Source organism: Schistocerca gregaria, unplaced genomic scaffold (genome assembly GCF_023897955.1).
Source record: "Schistocerca gregaria isolate iqSchGreg1 unplaced genomic scaffold, iqSchGreg1.2 ptg000281l, whole genome shotgun sequence".
NCBI lineage: Eukaryota > Metazoa > Arthropoda > Insecta > Orthoptera > Acrididae > Schistocerca > Schistocerca gregaria.
The window spans coordinates 2817655-2824808 of record NW_026061774.1 but is presented as its reverse complement, the minus strand read 5'-3'; the positions used below and the strand labels follow the sequence as shown (position 1 = coordinate 2824808).

The 7154-nt window shown below is 41.3% G+C and overlaps 1 non-coding gene across 1 annotated transcript; it reads right to left on the bottom strand.

The window, feature by feature from the left end:
* Positions 1-399: 399 nt before the first annotated feature.
* Trnat-ugu (transfer RNA threonine (anticodon UGU)) lies at positions 400-474 on the bottom strand. The gene has a single exon. It is a non-coding gene; the product is annotated as a tRNA-Thr (tRNA).
* Between the last annotated feature and the right edge of the window lie 6680 nt (positions 475-7154).

The window sequence follows — 7154 nt, the reverse complement described above, 5'->3', positions numbered from 1 at the left end:
ACCAAAAATGTATTTTCGTTATTTACGTTTAGTCTGCAAGTCAAGGAGTATTTATCAACCCTTCCTCTACCTCTGATTGTTCCTAGACAGCAACTTCCTGTTCTTCTTGGCAGGAAAAGCCGATCTGTCAAAGCTGGATATGCAGCACTCGGCAGCCTGCACTTGATATTCGTCCGTATTTTCGGTGAGTATGTTTGCATGCATTCTGCAGTATGAATCATTTTGAGCACGTGCGACACGGGACGAGTTATCATCTACATCTATATGGATACCCTGCAAAACACATTTAAGTGCCTGGCAAAGGGCTAATCGAATCACCTTCACAACTGATAATTAATTGAAACCCTCAGCTGCCGACAGGTGTTGTTGATATACTTCGATGGGGACAGCTGAAAAGTGTGCCCCTACTGGGACTCGAACCCAGAATCTCCTGCTTACAAGGCAGACGCTCAATCCATCTGAGCCATCGAGGGCACACATGAACAGCACGACTGCAGGAATTTATCCCTCGCACGCTTCCCGTGAGACTCACATCCCCAACCGTCCACAATCCGCATACGTAATGTACTTAATAGGTATTTGTCCATCCACTCATTACTGGCTCACACTAAGGTGACGATTCCCGTAAGAGTTCCGGCAACCTGTGCGCATTCGCACAGACAAAGGTCAATGGCTGGGTAACGTTTAACCATAGATATGAAGATAGTAACTGCTCTCGAAAGAACAGGCGCCACTGACGACCTTGCAACTCTTCTAGAATACATGATAGACCGGCCGATGTGGCCGAGCGGTTGTAGGTGCTTCAGTCGGGAGCCACGCGACCGCTACGGTCGCAGGTTCAAATCCTGCCTCGAGCATGGGTGTGTGTGATGTCCTTAATTTAGTTAGGTTTAAGTCGTTCTAAGTTCTAGGAAACTGATGACCTCAGATGTTAAGTCCCAAAGTGCTCAGAGCCATTTGAACCATCAGTCCCTATGTTTACACACTACTTACAGTAACTTATGCTAAGGACAACACACACACAACCATGCCCGAGGGAGGACTCGAACCTCCAACAGGGGGAGCCGCGCGAACCGTGACAAGGCGTTGGACACATGGCGGGTACCCCGCGCGGCTCATGGCAGCCGTGACACTGCTTCAAACAATGGACTGTAGAAACTTTTGTAAAGCACGGATTAAAAAAAAAAAACTTTCTGTTCCAAGAGTCTAGACAAGTACACCTTTAAAAAATGCAACTACAAAGAAATTGAATTTTCGAACGTTTTGAATGAGAACCTGTCCTTATGGAACACCGTTGATCAAATGTCACAGGGATTATATACTCAGGTTTCACATGTGGATTAACACTTTCTAATCAATATCCGGAATGAGCAGGGCTTAAAACTTTGAAGAGTTAAATTTCAAGGGCCGTTCTCTTGTATGCAAATAGTTTCACAGTAGAAATTTCTCTAGTTTTATTTATTAATTTATTTATTTATTTTTTGCTGTAGGTAAAGAAGGATAGCATTGTGAGGAGGGGGAAGGGGGGGGGGGAATCTTGCATCTCCCACCTTGGAATTCTCAGTACAGAATTTTTATTCATTACGAGATTCTTAGCCACTTGCAGAAGTGATTTCGAGTGATTCTGCAAAACTTTTCCTTTAGCCAATCGTAGCAACTATAGGATTCCGTTCCTGCTGCATGACATGTCTCGGAACTTAAACTGATCAACTCATTTGCATAAAGAGCTAGCTTATCATCCGCTTCTTTACTTGCGTAGACCGTTCATGGTCTGCAAAGAATTTTTTTCTTTAATCGTTTTTTTATGTCTTTTATAAACTGCAACACTTTCTAAACTTAGCGCCGTTGAAGCATGGTCTTTTACTGAATGATCAAAAAGCAATGCTGACAGCTGGAGTCCAAGGTTTTTGTTAATCAAGCCGTTTGTATTCTTGTGGTGATATCTCCGTACAGTCTTTCATTCCCTAACGCATTTTTCTTTATATCTAATTGAGAAGTGAAATACCGGTTTTCATAGATGCAGATTTAAAATATTTTAATATAACGCAATAAATATTTCATTAAAATTTTCATCCCCTTATGCTCGAAGTTCCAAAACCAGAAAAACACGTAGTTTTTAAAAATTGTAACATATTAGCCGAATACGAATTGTCAGATATATTTAGCAATCCTTTCATAATGAACCATTTTCTGAAACATCTCACACCCTTTAGGGGTTGGGTTTTCAAAAACAATTAGACACGTATTCTTCTATTTAGAGCCGAGGAGCCAAATTCAAATCTTCATCCATTTAATTCTAAAAATGCTCTCATAGTGAAATATTTCATAAAACATTACATCCCCTATTTCACTCTATTAGTGAGTTAAATTTCCAAAAGCAACGAAACACATTTTTTTTTACATCCAACCGAGATGTCAAATACCTATTTTCATAGATGTAGCTATAAAAATGCTTCAGTAGTTCTTTAATAATGATTTATTTTCAAAAAACCTTCACTAATTATTTTATCCCCCAATGGAAGAATTTCGGAAAATGCTAAAAACCTGTTTCTTTTTTGTATCTGACTGAGACACCAAATGTCAATTTTCGTAGTTTTGTAGTTATAGCTTCAATAGGGACATAGGGACATATTTAAAAAAAAAGACTTTCAACCCATGTTTCACCCCCATAGGAGTGAAATTTCGAACAATCTCTTCTTAAATGATGCTTTCAGCGTAAGATTTACACCTTCATCAAATTTCAAGTCCGTATACTTTGCAGGTTGGGCTGGAAGGCTATGGGTCAGTGAAACCTGTGCCCCTATTGCACCTTCTTGGAGGTTGTAGTTCCAAAAACAGTGAAACACGTAGTTTTCAATAACACAATATTCATAGATTTCGCTTTAAAAACTCTTTCGCACTGAAATACTTTCATAAAACATTACATCCTATATTCCACCCTCTTAATCGTTCAATGTATCAAAAACAGGTTTTCATATATTTCATGAAACATTTCATCCTCTGTGATATGGGGTATGGTAGTGACACTCCAAAATCACAATAGTAATCCGTTGTAGTTGCTACATATTTTATTACAATCAAAAGCATTATAAAATCACAAGGCCAGATCAGTTGGACAAATAATAAATAAATTTCGTTAAGTGGAACGAGACCCGTAAAACTTGAAATTTGAATATGACTAGGTATATATACTTAGGTAAAGCTTTACTTAAATAGCACAAATGTCCATAAAATTCATAGCAGAACTCTCACTACTTGCAATCAGGGGAGAAACAGATTAAGCGTAAGAATACAGATATTTAACGTTCGGCTTGCCAACTTTCCTAAACAAAACTGTATAAAAATGACTAAAACAATTAAGGGGGTCCTTTAAGTTTGACTAAACGGACCTTCAAATTTACTTACTTAGTTGATTAATCAACAATATTCTTAGAATGATTACAACTAGAACATGACTATATGACAATACCCTTAAAATAAGGTTGCTTCAATATTTCGTGTGAATTGGCGATAGACGCGAGCAGACCAAGGATTCAAATCAATACAAGAGATCCACGAGGCAGAGAATGACATAGAAATATACTCAACATGGCAATGCAATTGAACTTTGGATGCTATAGTTCAGCACCGGAAAGATGGAATCACGCAAAAGTGACAACATAACCCAAGATGTAAAGGAGAGGACATGGCCTCAAATATCTCTCTGCCACCGTGGTGCTCTGCTCCCAGTATGCTAGCGTCGACCGCTGCCAGTTATCTCTAACACAACACACATCAAGAGCAGACAATTTTCTGAGACATAAACTACACAACCCTATCTGGAGAACAGGTGAGCAATACAACTGGACTGAAACCAATGAGCCTCCGTGAGTTACTTGGCCAGTGCCAGCCCTTAAACTTTGATTAATAAGATCGCTAAAAATCATACCGAAGTTAAGATGACGAGACTTATCTCCAGGTTCGCCATATTAGTGGCAGAGACAATGAATTGGCGACGCTCTTATCCGTATGTTCGCGGCAGAGTCTGGGGAAGGCAAGGGCCACGTGGAGCCGGATCTGGGGGTCAATTTCCTTCTCTCCGAGACACCCGGCTTCTTCTGCGACTTAGCCGGCAAACAGGCCGAGGACCCCGGGTGGGGACCGATTCGGCAGCAGTTGGCGGATGGCGAGGTCTTCGGGGGGTGGGGTGGGGGGGGGTCTTGTGTAAAGGGGAAGACAACCGTGGTGAAGGGAAGGTCTGTATTCCACAGGAACGAGTTAGCATGGCACTCAGATATTTCCACGATTCGGCGGTAGGGGATCATTTGGGGTTCTACAAGACCTTGAACAGAATTCGGGAACACATGTTTTGGCCCAACCTATATGGCGATGGCATGCGATTTGTTGGCAACTGTGTCCAGTGTAAGCGCGGTAAGCCCGATGTTGGGCCGCACAGAGAACTACTACAGTCGGTTAGCGAGCAGTGTCCTCTGGACCGCGACTCAAAGATCGAAACATCGATCGACGGAAACTGGCGCCAGAAACGCACCAGCTCACTCTATTTCATCCCCTTAGGGGTTGAACTTCCAAAAACACGAAAATACGTATTTTCTTATTTGTAACCTTGAAGTCAAATACCAATTTTCGTAGATATAGCCTTAAAAATACTTCCATTGTCCTTCCATAATTTTTTATCTCAAGATAAAATGTTCACCTACTATTTCACCTCATAGAGGTTAAATTCCCAATAATACTGGAACACATATTTCTTTATTTCTGACCTAGAAACCAGATACAAATTTTCGTCTGCCTAGCTTCAAAATTACCTTAATAGCTACATGTTTCAAAAATCCTTTCATTTCCTGTGTATCCCCCTTAGAGGTGGAATTTCGAAATATGCAGTATAAGCGGTATAAGATCAACAACCTTTCCAAATCTCAAGGTTTATTTTCCTTGGCGGTCTGGACTGTGTGAATTTCATAGTAATGGCCTCCACACACACACACACACACACACACACACACGCACACACACACACACACACACACACACACACACACACCACTAACAATGCCACCACCACCTCCTGGGGAAATTTCTGCAGACGCCCTTGTTCCACTGCAGTCATATTTTGCCGACGACCTACATTTAGCAGCGTGGGAGGGATAGTGTCGTGCAACAGACAGTATACTCAGTAGACAACGAACTGTTCGTTGTGAAATCAGGGACATAGGAACCGAGACTGACACAGAAGGTGCTGAAGGTGAAGCACACTAGACTCGTGTCTACCACGGCTTCAAATAGCATCGATTTACTATGAACGGAAGTTCCGAAAAGTGAGCAAGTAATTTTACAGTAAATTCAGTACCGATGGTGAGGATATACAACGAAAAACATTTCTATAATATTTCAGAAATAATGAAACATTCCACTCAAGTCGCGCGGCAGAAAACGCAATGGATATGCTTGCACTTAAGACGGAAGGCCCCACGTGCTTACGCAGGCTTACGACAGATCACAAAATTCGGCAGTAGGCGTAAGCCAACCTCTTGTGCTGCCATCTGTTATTGATGCCAGGCATCAAGGTCTCAGTAGTACGACCATCCACTGGAGAGTAGTTGCTTTATAAGTACTCCGTCTTCAGGCCACGAGTGACCTACTGGGACAGCACCATCCGACCGCCGTGTCATCATCCGTGGAGGATGTGAACAGGAGGGGCGGGGATCAGCACACTGTTCTCCCGGTCGTTATGATGGTTTTCTTTGACCGGAGCCGCTACTATTGGGTCGAGTAGCTCCTCGATTGGCATCATGAGGCGGCCTGGATGATCACCCATCCAAGTGCCTTCAACGCCCGACAACGCACTTAACTTCGGTGATCTCACGTGAACCGATGCAACCTCCGCGGCAAGTCCGTTGCTGCAGATATTTTAGAGTAGTTGTTACGTTTCATAATTATCTAGTTTACGGGGAAAATGTAAAAAAGGCGATTGTCACCGAAGCTACAACTAATCTGAATTTCTGGTTAGTTATCAAGTGGTCTTATGTGCAAGCCTGATTTTTTCATCCTTTGCGGTGGGAATGATTCAAACCCGTCATGTTCTTCTTATGAGGTGTTCTATTTATTTTGCACACAATGATCGTTTGTAGTTGTGTTGAGTTACCACCTTGATAAATTTTTGGATGGCGCACGTATCATAACTGAGATCTGCGCTTGCGCTTAATGGCTGAAGGTCAATTAGCGTAATGAGTAGTAGCGAATGTTATAGTAACATGTTTGTAAATTATTTCAGGTAAATTACCTTAGTAGTGTAATATTATCAGTATACCAGTACAGTATGTGGGCCAATTACGTTAGTCATGGAATACTATCCGTATAAGACTATGTCACCTTGATGTCCCGGAATTTGCTTCAATTTTGGAATCCACGAAAGAACTGGAAATTTTCCTTTACACAGCTTTCCATATAATTTCTATTACAGTGATTCAGTCTTGTCTGTCACTCGACTTTTCTGACTGTGAAATAAATTCTATCGCTCATGTGCTTATTACCTCTTCGTGTTTCCATTTGCCGATATTGCGCATAAACACATACATATCTCAACGTTGCTATGTACATTGATGGAACGACACACTTTTCTGTGGCCACACTGCAGTTTAGAGATAGAAAAACCGATCAGTTAAAACGACATGGGTATTTTAGTTCTGAATAACCGATGTCTTTCGGTATTTGTTTGCTCTCGGTTATAACAAGTATCTTTTTATATTTTCCTGATAACCACGTAAAAACAGATATACCAATTAGCCACAGTTGTCGTAGTAAAATTTTTAGTTTTCAAATAAACCTTTTTTAAAAAAGACGAGTAATTTTTATTCGTAAGATTGCCATAGCTCTGAGATACTGCGTTATTACAGAAAAAATGGGAAAAGTGATGTATGCCACTTTAATAACACTGCTGATAGAAACGAGCAACAAGTGAATTGGTCCAACATTGCCGAGACAATACTGTGCCTGTTATACAAGCAGTGCGCGAGAATGGACGCAGTTTCTCGCTGTTGTCGAACGTCAGTTGTAACACAGAATGGCACCATCTGGAAGCCTGGAAGTATTTTACGATATGCAGTACGAGTGAAGCACAATGGTCGATTTGGTCGACTTGCGACATCATACAAGGA